A 17465-nucleotide genomic window follows, 5' to 3' on the forward strand; every position below is an offset into this window, starting at 1 on the left:
GGGCTCAAATTTGAGATCCACTGACCATGAGGTAGTAAGGTCACACAGAGATCCTCTTAGTGGATGTTTGGCTGCTCATCCTGTAAGAAAGAGGAAGAATGAAGGATCTCTTAGGAGGTTTGCACCCCAGAAGATATGTTTTTAGAAAACTCAAGCATGCTATACACCCCAGGGAAAGTGCATTTTAAAAAAGACTTGTGGTGTGTTTGAGATGCAACCCTTAACTCCAAATACCACTCTTTCCATTCTCAAAAACCCTCTTCTGTTAGCCGTAAGAACCATCCCTATTTCAATCTATCGTTCTAACATTTCTTATTTATAAACATATAATGTGCTCTTTGTTTTGGTTTTATTTTTTAAAGTTTATTTATTTATTTTGAGAGAGATGGAGAGAGAGAGAGAGAGAGAGTGCAAGTGGGGGAGGGGCAGAGAGAGAGGGAGAGAGAGAATCTCAAGGAGGCTCTGAGCTATCAGCACAGAGCCCAATGCAGGGTTTGAACTCAAGAACCCTTGAGACCATGACCTGTGCTGAAACCAGGAGTCGGATGCTCAACTGACTGAGCCACCCAGGTGCCTGTTTGGGGGTTTTTTGTTGGTTATTCTTTATCGTGGAATAATATATTCATGTAAACAATGAAATGGATGCCAAAATTATTTGGCAGGAAACGCAAGACACAATAGGCAAGTGACAATTTTTTGTAAAGAGGAATTCATCAGGATTATCTAAGACACAATTGTGACAGACCCACAGTTCCCAAGCACCATGAACCATGTTCCATTGGAGGAATGGTGACTGGCTGGCATCATTATTCCCAGCGCGGAAATAGAACAAACAACAGTCAGGTGCTTACAGGATTAATGCTACGCAGTATAATACAGCTCACTTCGTTTTATCTACATTAAATGGTGCACAATTTACTAGGTTTTCTTATACTTTTTTTTCCCTTAGCCTTTGTAGAAACCACTTCAGATGGACTCATTGACCGCTGATCATAAATCAGCCCTTTATTGGTGAAGAGGTGAGGTGGGTTAACAATGGATTTACTTGTAAATTGAGAAGAGATAAATCTTTGCTCCCTCAAGGGTAGCAATGTATTTATAGGTTGGAAGGCAGTACCACTTTTCAAAAAGCACTTTATAGGAAGGTAAAGTCTTCAAGACCTTGGGTGTTTATGATCTCTGAAGCTTGTGTATCTGCAGAATTGTTGTAAAACACACTAATAAAACAGAATCGGATGTTGCTTTATATTTGCCTGTGTAACCACTCGAAGTACTTACACAGGTAGAATAGAGGCTCCATAAAATAAACTCATAAGCTGAAATTTAATTCTTTTGGGAAATCTGCCACTTTTATTTACAGGTCTATAAGCCTAGCATATAAAAATAACGGAGAGAAAATATTGCAAATATATTTCATATCACTCTACAATCAAGGTTCCTGAATGGTCTGTAAGCATTTCCATCCCATAAACCTGTCTGGCAATCATTACTGACTTGAATATGTGGAATTAATCTCCTCATCAGGAATAACCGAAACCTACTTACAGAATAAGAGGAACATGGGACAGGCCTAGTCTTTCACTGCTTTATGATTATATTATGACACACTGAAATGTTCGTCTTGACCGCAAAATGACAGAATAATTATTTTAGAAATTTGCGATATAGAAAGCAAGGGAATTTGGCATGGGGAGCGATGCTAGATTTCAGAGCAACATTCAAATCTCGATTACATTTTAAAAATATAGAGAGGTTCTTCTACCAAGGATCAAGCACTTTGAGCATTTTGAAAGAGCTTAACTAAATCTGTTTTTGGGGTATTCTAACCTATTTCCATTCCATCGCAGTTAGCTTTTTGGATATGCTAAGCTATTCCATAATAATGCATTCAAACAAATAAGAACAACTTTGGTAGAATATCAAGAATTTGAATATTGACCCATCGTTAAATATGTAGCACGTTCTGCGCAGATGCACCGTCCTGGGTCTTCTATCGAGAGGAGAAATTCCCTCAGGTGGAAGATGGACGGCACCATCCACACTGCCGGTTCTCTGGAATATCTACTTGACCTCTCAAACTTCAATTATTCAGAACTGACTTCAGGGTCTACACTGGTCAGACCCACCATCCCCTCCCCCCCCCAACACACACACCCCATCTCACGCAGGAGAGGAAGCCAATGAACTGTCACATCTTTCTCTCCATCATCTCATCGCCCACCGCTCTCCCCGGGGTCTCTCCTATCCGGCCACCCTGCTGTTCCTCTCTATGCCAAGGACTTTCCCCAGCTGCTCCCTTATCTCTTGAACATCTGAATGGCTAACCCCTCATTCTTTGCTCACTGTTACTGCCTCAGTGTTGCCCGTGCTGATAATCCTGTTTTAATTACAACATAGCTGCTCATCACGTCTGACCTCCCTTTCATTGCTCCTTGTATCTTTCTGTGGTACTTGTCCCCTTCAAACATTCTATCCTATTTTTATTCATCATTGATGTATTAGGTTTACTGCTCATTACTTTCTTCCTCTCACCAGAAAATAAGCCTCCTGAAGGCACAGATTTTTTTTTTTTTTTATGGCAGGAGGGTCTTCACTTACTTGTGCTAAATTTTCAAAACTGTGCTTTGCACATGGTCCATGCTCAACACATTTTTATCAAGAGATGGAGTGAATACTAAAATTATATAAATCTCAAAGCTGTGCTCCAAAAACAGTTGATTTTTTTTTTACCACTGTCTTGATATAACCAGGTTTAAACCAAAAATCACGATAACCTTCTCGAAGAAAAACCTTGAAACTTGGATTTTTGAAGATGTTCTCAAACACGGTGTCTCAGTAGGGCTCATTAAAATATCATGAAGGACCGGCAATGGACATGGTCTAATAAAGGCAATGAGTTCACCAGAGGTGGGCTCAGGTCAACGTGATGTAATGGTGCCACCGGAAGAAAATAATCCAGGTCTCCTAACTCCTGTTGTTTGTTTGTTTTTACTATTCCACTGCACTGGCTAGGTAGTACCCACAAAGTGCTTGTTCCGAGCTATGTTTCTGAGAGAATTTTTGTGCAGGTTTGATCCTTAGTTGAGACTGGTTTCTAATCTACCGTCTTCCTTGATCTCAGTGATAACACATAGCATTATAATCCATCCATCTACTCAAGCCAGAAGTCTAGCTATTCCTGTATTTTTTCTGTATTCATGCACACTCTTCCCCTTCACCAAAAAAAAAAAAAAAAAAAAAATCCCAGAAAAACACACACACACAAACAAAAACAAAAAACAAAACAAATCAAAACAGACAAAAAAAAAAAACTTAAGCAGCAACAGAGTCGTATTAGTATTTACCAAATTTGTCTTGATTGCACACACTTTTTCCACTGTCTTTACTATTTCTCTAATTCAGAAAATAAGCATCTGTCTCCTGGTTTTCTGGGGGAAAAAAAATCACATTCTTTTCTTCTTACTTCCTGTTACAATGAAGGGGCTGTTTATTTCTCCAATTCAAGGCAACTTCCTCTGTGTACAGTAGGGAGTCCGCTCTTACTGTCTTCTCAAGGACCTTTCTCTACTGGGCATCCTTCCTCTCTCTGTGTCTTTTCCTCTCAACTGGTCCTCCTTTCCACTGTAAACATGCCAATCCTTCCTTTTTTACAAACTGAAGTCAAATGACCACTTTTTGCTAATGCACAACCTCTTCCATTTACTACCATATCTCTTTTCTTGAAAAAGTCGCTAACACACCGTTTCTTCATTTGCTCAATTCCTGCCCTTTTGCCACTTGTCTCCAGTCCGGCTGCCTCTCATCAATTCCCTGAAGCAGTTCCTGCGACACTGTCACTCACGATTCACACGTCAAAAATCAAACAGATATTCTCCATTTTTCAACTTACTGGATTTCTCCTCTTTAAAATGTTTTTAAATATAGGAGAGATGAAAATAGGTATAAGAGGCATTTAATAGCTATCTACCTAACACAACACAGAAATTTAAGGAGCATGATTCCACCATGGCATTTCAAGTCCCCATTGGTTCTCTCCCTGTCTAGTCCGTTGCATCCCCCCCTTGGATGCATTATCAAAAAAAAATAAAATAAAATAAAACAAAGCAGACAGCCTAACGATATTGTTTTATAAAAGCTTACTTCTGCTGGACAATAAGAAGGAATTTATTTGGTTCTGATGATCACTATTTTCTATTAGGTGATTTTATAATATTCTTAGTTTTAAGGAATTTTCACAATAATCCACTCATCGTGCTCTTTTGAATTTAATAATACGCAGTGATCTAAAAGCCTCAAAACCTGTATTTTGATTGGCTGTTATTATGTGACTAGTATTTTTTTTAATCCATCTACTTGACTTTGTGCCGGAGTCCAGCTCCAGCGGGTCCAGGGGTTCCCGAAGGATGAACGGCGTCGGCGAAAAAGTGAAAATAAAACAAAACGAAAAAAAAGAAAAAATTAAAAATTAAAACAAAAAGCTAAAATAAAAATGGACACAGACAACAGCAATGTGTTGAACTGGCCGATTTATTGCAGTAAATGTGGCATTATATATGCTAGTGATTTCCTCGGAGCATACGTCAACTATGTTTTTCTAACATTACCTAATTTTGAAAATGTTCCTATGTATAAACGACCTTTAAGAAATAACATGGTGATTTTCCCCTAACTTTCCCACATGCCCTTTGATTATAGATTAATTTCTTACATTATTCCATTATGCATCTGCGTTTATCTATAATCTACAAAGCATTTGCTTTGCTGTTCTCGTGAAAGGCCCTCCATTTCTCAACACCTCAAGCGGAACAGTTACAGGGACATGACCTCTTAACCACATGAGGCCAGAAGAACAATGTGTCTGCCTCCATCCGAGGTGCCAGAAAGGGGCTGAAAAAGCCTTAGAAACCCATGCCTCCTACATTCTCAGAGAGACAATGCACCTAGGAGCCAATGAACCATTCTGTAGCTTAACCGACTAGGTTCAGTCATCATCTGGAATGCCTCCGGGGGGCCAGGTGGGCCTAGGGGTTGAAGTCACCTGTGCCCAGAGATACACTCCTTAGTTGCCGGAGTGGGGCTTTCAAATCCACATGCCTCTCCTTTACAGGCCCTCTTTGCCGGCAAACGTATGAGGCTATCCTTCCTGTAAGAAGAGGAGTCTCCATAGGGAATGGCGAAGGCTAAACATAAGGCCCCGCAATTTCTTGTGGAACCTTATTTTCTTCCCTGATGGTTCTTTTCCCAGGGTTCCTGCCGAGGGCAATTCCCCAACAGACAATATGCCAGGTAGTTTTAAGGCCAAATTACCTAAAAGCGGGAGGACAAGAAGCTTCACTGTCGGCGGGCAGCCCTGCAGTCACCAATCCGTCCACAGCCCGGGCCCTGCCACTCAGGCTGGGATAGCTCTGCTTCCGGCAACTTTGCTTGAGCTGAGCTGAATGAACCCTTCCTCAGACCAGATGACAAATAAGAAGCTTCTGAATAAAATGCATAAGAGGCTACCATCAGAAATACAATTCTTATTCCTCCCATTTTAAAAAGCATTTTTTTTTTCCGATGAAACTAACATTCTGGCCTAATTTCATTTCAAAACCATTAACATTCTATTCTGTTTGTTGCCAAACATCTGGGATGAAAACTGAAAAAAAAATTTACTCATTCATATTTTCCCTTGCATCCAGAAAGAAGATTAGCACTTTACAAATAAAATTGCCAAATAAACGCACAACATTCAACTATAGATTTGGCAGGTTTTGTACATATTGCTGCCATGGAAATAAGTAACAAGACAATGCACAGAGAACATATGTAGTTCACTGCATTGATCAGGTTTCTAGATTATTCTGTAGAAACAACGGTTATTTCTGTGGTACTGGAGACCCTGAAAATTCAATAGTTTATAACAGCAGTAGTTCGTTCCTCGACCACAATACATATCCATCCGTCACAGGTTAGTTGAGATTCTGCTCCACAGATTCTTTGTTCTGGAGCCATAAGCTCTACCTCTACCAGGTTATGCTGGCCTCATGGGGAAAGAAAAAGAAAAGGAGTAACTTAGACAATTACTCTTAAGGCTTCTGGTAGAAAATGGTATATGTCCGGTTCCTAAGCCAAAGCAAGTAATATGGCCGCATCCGACTTCCAGGTCTCAGGAAGGTATAATTCTCTCACAAGAAGGGAGAGCAAGTAATGGGGAACAATAATAAAATGTGGCACACCTTACACTATGTAGATTATGATTATTGCCTCATACATACCAGGGATTTAGAATCAGTTTCTTCCCTTGAGGATGAGTCAGTGGGTTCAAATCTTCATGTTATTGTTTATTGTTTGTAAGTGATGCTTGCTTACTATGTCTTAGGTCCTGTGATGCGTTCCACTTACTCAGTTCTACTAAAAGTATATCCCTATTTTGTAGAAAAGGACATTGAGGCTTAGAGATGTAACTGACAATTAAATCCATTGTCTAAGGAACTACTGAAAATGAAGGATAAAGTCTCAGATTGTACCCAGGCAGCCTAACTGTCAAGATTATTTTTGTTGGACCATCTGAATTTTATCAAGTCATACAACCAATAAAATAAAGGAGTTGGGTGAGATAGTTTCAAATCACCTTCAGTTTTAAACATCTGTATTACTGCCGCACTCATAATATGTATTATTCTTTAAAAATTTTTGAATTTCTATGTTAAATATGTCTCTCACTGATTATAAAAACACAAGGTAATCTCTGTTGAATCTGCTATGAAGCCCAGACATAAACTTAGTGGCACTGGTAGGAGAGCAAGACTTGGGCGTCTTTCATATACTTCACACTCTGTCACACTTCTGGGCAAACAAGAGGAACTCAATCAATCTTCGTGGAATAGAATGAGTATATGAATTAAAAATAAATGCATGATGAAAGACGTGTCTCTGTGCATGCCCCACGTCTACTTCCTTGACCCAATAGCTATTGGTGACTTAGTCACTACTCAATGACTTCATTATTTTTCTGGTTACAGAAATCTTCATTATGGTGGGCTTCCTAGGCCAAACTAACAGTATTCAACACCAATATATGTCTGCTCAGAGAAAAACTGAATTATCAGATATGGGAGGTTTACAACATGCATAAGAAAGCACTCTTCCTTGTATCCAAGATGCATGTATACCACTAAGTTATATTTAGTATGATGAAACAGATATTTTGAAGAATTGACAGCCATTAAAGGCAATATTACCACAGAAGTTATTTTTTTCACTTTCTAGCAAATAGCTGAGCATTTAGAGGCCAAGAACTATGTTTGCAAAAGATCTTCTGAGGTACTAAAAGTTATGTTCAAATAATTGCAGTTATTGGAAAACCAAGAGTCAAGTAAGGGAAATGCATAAAAGAAAGTTGAAAACTTCATGTACAATGCAGATGGGTGTAAAATTTATATAAAAATTGAAGAAAATATATTTAATAGAAAAAACAGAGTATAGACACTAGGAACACACGAATGAAACATGATGAAAATAAAAAGATATACTTACAGTAGCATCCAAGGATAACAAATATCTAAGAATCTAACAAGAGTTATGAAACACTTGTATAAATAAAATAATAAAATATACTTAGACATTTAAAAACAAAAATAATTTGAGAAATAAAGAATAGAAAATATGTTTAGTAGGTTGATCCTTCTATAAGTCGGTGAAATGTAAATCAAAACCTAAATGTAATGCCATTTCATTTGCTAAAAATTAAAAAGTGTGACAACACAAAATGCTGGAGATGTGTGTCCATGAGATCTCTTACACTTGCTATTGGAAGTGTAAAGCTTTGCACTCACTTTGGAATGTAACTGACATTATCTCCCACATCTAAAGACGCATGTACTCTACGGGCACTTTAATTTTTAGCCATACGTATAAAAGAACATCTTGCATATGCATAGCGGGAAATATTTATAAACATTTCAGAAAAGTAATTCTCAAAATAGAAATAAATACCTGTCGTAGACTCTGGGTCTAAAGTTCTCTCTTGTCTAGCAAAAAAAAAAAAAAGGGACGCAGGATTGAAAGAGAGATGGCTAATGTCTGGGAAAAGGCAAGACCCCTGAATAAGGGTCCTTGCCCTGTTTTTATTAGGATCACAAGGCTTACAAACATGCCGATGGATGTGCACAAAGGGACAATGAATCTGTGAACATTAACTTGTGGATGTAAGGGAAAGGGGGTCTTGAAGATATACAGTGTTTGGGGTTTGGGTTAATACAAAACAAAATCCGGGTGCCGGCAGTCAGGAGGAAGGTTGTTTACAGTGGACATGAGGCAGCACCTCTGTTTTACCTTAGCTAGTTTAGGGGATGAGACAGATGGGGAAATTAACAAGGCACCTTTTCTTTTGTTAGCCATCTCCACTCTGGGCTGCTTTGCCTGCAGCGCAGCGGTCCATAGTCCAATTCACCAATTTACCTAACTTGTCCCTATCCTCCTGTGAAAGCAGCTTTTCTGCCATAGTACTAAATTGGGGGTCTTCCTCCCTGAATTTCTAATATTGTTTATTTCATATACCTGTGTATTGGGGGCCTTTGCACCATTCCTATTTTAGGCGTTTGCCCCTCCCTCTCAATTCTGGGGACTCTGCACCCCCTCTCTATTTTGGGGTGCCTTTGCACCTCCCTATTCCTGGCACCTTTGTGCCTACCTATTCTCAGGGTGCCTTTGCACCACCCTATTCTTGGGGTGCCAATCTGGTTTACCCAAACTCGGGTGTGAGCATTTTATGCCTTTGTAATTCTTTATGCCTTGTTAACCCATTGGTGTAAGCCTGGGTAATCCCTAAGATTATCCCCCACAAACACCAAATGTCAATCAAAAGAAATGTATATGAATCAACTAAAAATATTAAAACAATGGAGTATTATGCCATAGTCAAAACACATAAAATTCAATGACATAAATTAATTTTAGCAATATGAAATTAAGTGAAAAATAAGAGTGTGAAAATATTTACAATAGGATACTTCTTATAAAGTTAAAAATCAACTTCTAGGGATGCCTGGGTAGCTCAGTCCTTTAAGCGACTGACTCTTGATTTGGGCTAAATTCATAATCTCACAGTTCATGATGTCGAGCCCCTGCTTGAGATTCTCTCTCTTCCTTCCTTCTCTTCTTCCTTCCTTCTTCTCTTCTCTTTCTGTCCCTCCCCTGCTCACACTTGCTCTCTTTCTCAAAATAAATTTAAAAAAAACTTCTAACATGGTTATATATACTCTTTAGGCATATGTGAGGACATTATTTAAAAGAGAAAACATATAAAAGGAAAGCAAGAAATTTTAAGTCAAGATGGAGAAACAAACAATAGATTCACCTTCTGTCCAAAAATAACAGCAACAATAACAAATACAAATAAGACATCACAGTGTTATAATGACATTAAAATGTTGAGTATCAGAGACAGAAAACAAAGTGAGCACTACAATTGTCCTTAAAGCCCTCTCAGTTTCTAAGTCGTGGTATACAAAGGAAAAACTCAGAGCCTAGGCATTTCCCTGAGTTGAACAGGTGGATGTGGGAGTATACTGAAGCCAAGAAGTCTCAATGTCATAGAGCAGAACACAGTAGAGAAGAGAGATGCCCAGAGAGAGAATCCCAGGGATCTCCTTTGAGTATTCCGTCAAGAACTGATCATAACATGCATGTGAGAAAACTACCCAAGCTCAGAAAAAGACTTACCTGAAAGAATTAGAGGAAAAAGTGCCAAACCTGCCAGAATGGAAAGTCTTATAACTCAGGGGACATTAGTTCTAACACCCTGAAGTCTCTTGCCTCACTAATGGAGAAAAATAAACGTTAGGAAATGGAGCTCTGTGAACAGTTAGCAACACTTGAAAACAAAACCCAAAAAGATCAAACTATTTACAAATAAATTAAGCATGTCTCTAAACAAACTCAATAATATTTGTAAAATGTGAATCTATACTGCACTCAATAATGTAAAATCCAAAATGTCTGATATCTAATTAAAGACACGTAAAGATGTAGGAAAACACACACACACAAAACCAAAAAACAAAAATCCCCAACCAACTGAAATTGATCCAGAAATGACACTGATTAATAGACCAGGACACTAAAGCAAATATTATGACCAAATTTCACGTGCTTTTTGAGCATGTGACATATAAAATTCATTAAAAGGTAAGTGGCTGTTTAAAGGAAAAATAATGAACTCTACTGTCAGATTTATGACATACAGAGTATTAAATTATGTGAAAACAATAGCCCAAAGATTAGAAAGGGAGAAATGGAAGTATATTATTGTAAAGTTCTTAAAGTATTTTTAAAATATTATATTATCACTTGAAGTTAGACAATAGGTTAGGTTACTGTAAGGTATGCCCTAAAATGACATAAGAAAAATTGTAATTAATAAGATTTTTAAAAAGCAACTTAATGAGAACCATAAAATATACACAGTTAATTCAAAAGGAGGCAGACAAGAGAAAAAAGAACAAAGGACACATGGGAAATGAAAAAAAATGTAGATGGTAGATTTTAACCCAAATATATGAATAATAACCTTAAAAATAAGTGGACCTAGGACTTTTGCTCCCTGGAAAATGGATTGGGGTACTTATTCTTGGTCCTCTCACTAAGTACAACTAAAAACTCTGGACGTTGTATTTAGAACAAATATAAGAGGACTCTAGAAAGTGGGAAGTAAGAAAACCAGATGGGGTCCTCAAGATATGAAGACTGACATCATCTGAGTTTCCTGTTTTTATATATTTTTTAAATTTATTTATTTTATTTTGGCCTTCTATGTGCCAGACTTGGAACCGAAGGAGCTGGCAATCTTGAAATGTCATTGCATGCAGAAATGTAAACCCCTCAGAAGCTCACAGTCTCTCATCAAAGCACCAGAAAATGGGCAGCTGATTAAGACAGAAAACTTTGAGATGATAACTGCTCTATTCCGATCAAACACGACGGAAAAATACGGCCCCTTCCCTACCCACACCAGCGAAGTTGAGTGGGGCATCTAGACTTCCATCCGCGTTGGCTGTGATGGGGCAGCACTCCAACACTTCTGCCAGAGTAGTGTTAGAGAAGTGCCAGTGAGGAGCTGGGACTTGCCCCCTCCTTCAGGTGACAGTAGAGAACACACGGAAGCTTGAACTCTTTCCGCTACCTGTAAGTATGAAGTATTTCATCTATCCTGCTGGCTTTCTGTCAGGGGAGGCCTAAGAGAGTGTCAGGATTTGCCCAACACCCAGCAGTAACAAGGCTAATTCTTATGTGGTATCAGTAGAGACCATGTGAGAGTGGGAGTAATAACCAGGCACTGCTATTCCTCCCAGCTAAAGTAGCATCAAGGGAGTCTAGGGGGAAGCTGTGACTCCCATTCTCACTCAATGATAAGGAGGAACTTCCATTCCTCAGATGTCAATACAGGCTGAGTTGAGAACCTGGAATCCTATCCTCAAATGGCAGAAACAAGGTGATAACCTCCGATCCCCTGCTGGACCAGTGTTAGAGGAAACCAGCTACAATAGCAGGTTTAAATCACATTCAGAGCATCATTAAATTACACGTAAATATCTAGGTTTTGATTGAAAATCACTTGTCATACTAAGAACCTGCAAGATCTCGAGTGGATTGAAAAGAAACAATAGACATCAGCATTGAAATAAGAGATTGTTGGAATTATCTGATATTTTGAAGCAGCCACTCTAATGTACTTCAACTCTTAAAACAAATGGAAATAAAAGTCTTGGCACAGAAATTAGGATATAAAGAAGAACCAAATGGAAATTTTAGAACAGAAAAATGTGAAAATCAAAATGAAAAACTCAGTAGATCACTAGCAGAATAGAGAGGAGAGAAGAAGGAATCTGTAAACTGAAAAATACAACAATAGAGATTACCCATCTAAACAACGGTGAGAATTTTTTTATGACCAAAAACCAAATAAACAAAAAACAGAGCCTCAAGGACTTGTGAGAATATTACAACAACAAAAAAATGAAACATTTGTGTCATCAGAGTCCCAAAAGGACAGGAGAAAGATGGGTGGTGTCTGGGGTAGGGAGGTGGGGATTAAAAAATACTACAGGTAATAATGGTTGAAAATGTCTCAAATGTAGCAAAATACATAAACTTAGAAATTCAAGAAGCTTAAGGAATCCCAAAAGAAAATCTAAAGAATTGCACATCAAAGCACATCATAATCAAACATCTGAAAACTAAAGACAAAAAAATATATTGAAAGTGGAAAGCTTTACCAATGAGGGAAAACAATTAGAATTCAGGAAGATTATTCATCAGAAAACAATGGAGTCCAGAAGAAAGTGACACAATGGTTTTGAAATGCTGAAAGAAAAATCTGTCAACCAACATCCCTTTATCTGATGCAAATATTCTTTAAGAATAAGGCAGAAAGTAAAATATTCTCAGGTGAATAAAAATAAGTGAATTCGTCAACAGCATCTGAACCCTAAAAATAATGACTAAATGAAGTTTTCTAAACAGAAAGTAATGATTAAAAAGGAATTTTGTAACAACAGGAAAGAAGAAGCAGCAACAAGAAGAGTAAAACTATGTATAAATGCAATATGTTCTCATTCTCAAGTAATCCAAAAATTATGGTTTACAACTTAAGCACATATAGCACTGTCTGATATAATTCTAACCATATGTAGTGAAAATATTTAAGAAAATCGTAAAGGGACATGAAGGAAAGCAAGGTTACTACCTTCACTCAAACTGGTAAAGTGATTGTACAAGTAGATTAGGATAGGTTACGTATATGTAACTTAACACCCATAGCCCACCACTAAAAATAGGTATGTGGACATATATATCTAAAAACACTATAAATAAATCAAAGTAGAACTCTAAACAATGTTCAAGTAACTGATAATAAGGCAGAAAAAAGAAACGGAGAAACAAAAAAATAGAGAAAATAAAGAGAAAAGAAAAGTAAAAATAAAATGGCAGACTTAAGCCCTGATATATCAATAATTACATTACATGTAAATGACTTAGATATATCAATAAATAGACCAACATTGGCAGGATGGAATAAACCAGATGAGAAAAGAACAGATAGGTAAGTGGTTGACAGTGGTTAAGGAAGAGGTGGAAGGAAAGTGGTTGGGGCTGTAAAAGGTAGGAAGGAACTTCTTTGTGCTGATGGAAATGTTCTGTATATTAAGTATACTGGTATCATATCTTGGTTGTGATATTAAGTCATAATTTTGCAAGGTGATTCTGCTGGAGGAAATTTAGTAAAGGGCATGAGTATTTCCCTATATTATTTCTTATAAGTGAATGTAACTCTACAATACCTCAAAATAAAAGGTTTAATTAAAAACCATTGTATTCAAATTAAATAAAAAACAAATGGTATGATTATCCCAGTTAGAAGGAAGATACTGTCAGATTAGATAATTTAGTGACCTCAACACATGGTGAGTATAAGAAGCACAGTTTAAATGAAAGACAAATGAGTTAATGTTTAAAAATGAAAAAAATATACGCCATCCTAATTTTAATCAAAGAAAGCTGGAAGGGCTATATCAATATCAAACAAAGTGGATTTCATTAAAAAAAAAAAGAATATTATCAAAGAAGTTTATTTCTTAAAGATCAAGGGGTCAGTTCATCAAGAAGACAAAAATTCCAGGGGCACCTGGGTGGCTCAGTCAGTTAAGCATCCAACTTTAACTCAGGTCATGATCTCCTGGCTTATGGGTTTGAGCCCTGCTTCAGGCTTTGTGCTGACAGCTCACAGTCTGGAGCCTGCTTCGGATTCTGTGTCTCCCCCTATCTCTGCTTTTCCTCCCTCGTGCTCTCTCTCTCTCTGTCTCTCTGTCTCTCAAAAATAAATAAACATTAAAAAAAGGGGGGGCGGGGGCGCCTGGGTGGCGCAGTCGGTTAAGCGTCCGACTTCAGCCAGGTCACGATCTCGCGGTTCAGGAGTTCGAGCCCCGCGTCAGGGTCTGGGCTGATGGCTCAGAGCCTGGAGCCTGTTTCCGAGTCTGTGTCTCCCTCTCTCTCTGCCCCTCCCCCGTTCATGCTCTGTCTCTCTCTGTCCCAAAAATAAATAAACGTTGAAAAAAAATTAAAAAAAACGGGGGGGCGTTGGGGTGGCGCAGTTGGTTGAGTGACTGACTTCAGCTCAGGTCATGATCTCGTGGTCTGTGAGTTTGAAACCCACGTCGGGCTCTGTACTGACAGCTCAGAGCCTGGAGCCTGCTTCTGACTCTCTGTCTCCTTCTCTCTCTGCCCCTCCCCTGCTCATGCTCTGTCTCTCTCTGTCTCAAAAATAAATAAACATTGAAAAAAATTTTTTAAATTTTTTAAAAAAGGAAGACATAAAAATTCTAAGTGCTTATAAAACTAATAATAAACCTTCAAAATATATAAAGCAAAAGCTGATGGAAATGCAAGAAGAAATAGACACATCTGAAAATATGATCAGAAATTTCAATGGATTATAGATTATTATAGAATATTCTACCTAACTACAAAAAGTGCACATTATTTTCAAATGAACACTGAATATTTATCTTAAAGATAATATTCTGGGTCACAAAACAAATCTCAAAATATCTAACATGATTCAAGTCATACAAAGTATTTTCTCCAAAGACAATGGAATTGTATCAGAAATAAATAACAAAAAGATACTGAAACATTCCGTAAATAACTGGAAACTGAAGAATATGGCTCTAAATAAGTCATGAGCCAAAGAAGATATGAAAAGCTAAAAGTACTTTGAACTGAATGAAAATGAAAACACAACATATCAAAACATGTTGAATACCACTAAGGCAATATTAAAAGGAAATTTTATAGCATAAAATGCCTATGTTAGAAAAAAAAAGGTGTCAAGACAATTACCTAAGTTTCCAGCTTCCATAAATAGAAAAATAGAAGCAAATTGAACCTAAACAGAAGTGATAGCAAAAAATCAATATAGCCAATAAAAGAGAAATAGAAAAACAAGAGAAAACAAAAGCTATTGTAGAAGATAAATAAAAATGGTAAATTTCTAGCCAGATTTATCAGGGAAAAAAGATAAAAATTACCAATATCAGGAATGAGAAAACTGATATTGCTATAGATTCTACCAATATTAAAATAAGGGAATATTCTGAATAATTTAATGGAAATAAACATGACAATTTGGAGGAAATGGACACATATCTTGAAAGACACAAACAACCAAAGCACATTCAAGATGAATCAGATAATCTGAATAGCCCTGGATCTATTAGATAAATTGCATATGTGGCTAAACCTTCCCACAGAAAATTCCAAGCCCGAATCAATCCAACATTGTGTTTTACCAAGTATTTAAAGAAGAAATAATATTAGCAAAATGAGAGGTGTCATGAGAAAACTATAGTATCCATTGTTAACAAAATTTTTGCAAATGGAATTAGATACAAAGAGAGAGGATAATACAGTAACATCAAGTGGGGTTTATCTCAGAAATATGGGGTTGATCTAACATGTGGACAATAAGTCAATATAATTCACTGTATTAACAGACTCAAAAAAATCCATCTGGTCTTTGCAATAGATGCAAGATAAAAACAAAAACAAAACAATAACCCATGTTACAAAATTTAATATCCACACTGGATAAAAACTCTCAGAAAACTAGAAATATAAGGGAGCGTTTCCAACCTGATAAAAGGTATCTATGAAAACCCTGCAGCTAACATCATCTATAACAGAGAAATACTAAATGCTTTCTCCCTAAGATCAAGAAGAGTAATAACAATAAATTGGAAGTTGAATAAAAAACACCATTTAAAATAACAACAAAAATATTAAATACTTTGGAAGAAGTCTGGAAACAAAGTGTGAAAGTTACGAAACATTGTTAAGAAAGTTTAAAAGCTAACCCTCAAAAAATTAAAAGTGACCCAGTAATTCCACTACTGAGTATTTACGCAAAAGAAACAAAAACACTAATTTGAAAAGATAGATGCACCTCTATGTTCATTGCAGCATTATTTACAATAGCCATGACGTGGAAGCAATCTAAGTGTCCATTGGTAGACAAATGGATAAGGAAAATGTGAGATATACAGATAGATAGATATAGATGTAGATGTAGCTGTACACATACACGATGGAATATTACTTGCCTATAAAATAGAATGAAATCTTGCCATTTGTGGCAACATAGATGGATCTAGAGGTTATTAAGTAAAATAAACCAGATAGAGAAAGACCAATGCCATATGATTTCACTCATAGGTGAAATCTAAAAATCAAAACAAGACAAAACAAATAAACACAGAAACAGACTCATAAATACAGAGAGCAAACTAGGGGTTGCCAAAGGGGAGGTGTGGAGCAAGGTGATGGCGCAACAGGTGAAGGGAATTAAGATGCACGAGCTTCCAGTTATAAATTCAGTGCGCTATGGCGATGAAAAGTACAGCATAAGGAATAAAGTTAGTAATATTGTAATAACACTGTATGGTAACAGATGGTAAGTACACTTATCATGGTGAACAACTGGGCACCACATAGGAATTGTTGAGTCAGTACGTTATGCACCTGAAACTACTATAATATTGTACGTTGACCACACTTCAATAACATTTTTCTTAAAAAGAAAGTTTAAAACTCTTACAAAAAGAGGTAAATAAATGGAGTTAAATCAATGGAGCACTGTGTTCGTGGGCAGGAGAATTCAAGAGTGTTGAGTTGTAAATTCTTCTGAATAGATCTCTATAGGTTAGGGCAATCCAATTGAAAGCATTGGCAGGGCTGTTTTTGGAAATAACAGGCTGATTATATGTTTCAGGTGGAAATGCAAAGATGTTAATGGAATCAAAACGACTTTCTGATTTCAAGTCTGACTACAAAACTAGACCAATCACGAAGGCGTAGTATTGTCACTGGGATAGACAAATAAACCAATAGAATCGGATGGAGAGTCACCAACTCATACGGTGAGTTGATTTTTGACAAAATTTCAAATTTAATTCAGGGCAGAAAGAATAAGCTTTTCTAAGTGGTACCAGAACAACTTGATACCCAATTTAATAATGAATCTTGGTCTGGACTTCACATCATAGAAAAGGTATATCAAAATGGATCACAGACCAAACACATTGGCGCACAGACATCAGTACACCGTTTATTTGAAAGTTGCTAAGAGAGTAGATCCTAAAAGCTCTCAATACAAGAAAAAAGTATAACTACGGGAAGTGATGGATGTGAAATAATCTTATTGTGTTACATTGTGTATAACAGTATATACATATGTGAAATCATTATGTTGTACACAGTAAACTTATACAATGTTTTATGCCAATTACATCTCAGTAAAGCTGGAAAAACACATCTGCAGTTTATTTTGTATCAATTATATCTCAATAAAGCTGCTCCAAAAGGAAAGCAAGAAAAAGACAAATATATATTTGGGATGATATTTATTTACCCCTGTAGAGAGAGTGTGA

Source organism: Lynx canadensis, chromosome B2 (genome assembly GCF_007474595.2).
Source record: "Lynx canadensis isolate LIC74 chromosome B2, mLynCan4.pri.v2, whole genome shotgun sequence".
In the NCBI taxonomy this organism is placed as follows: domain Eukaryota; kingdom Metazoa; phylum Chordata; class Mammalia; order Carnivora; family Felidae; genus Lynx; species Lynx canadensis.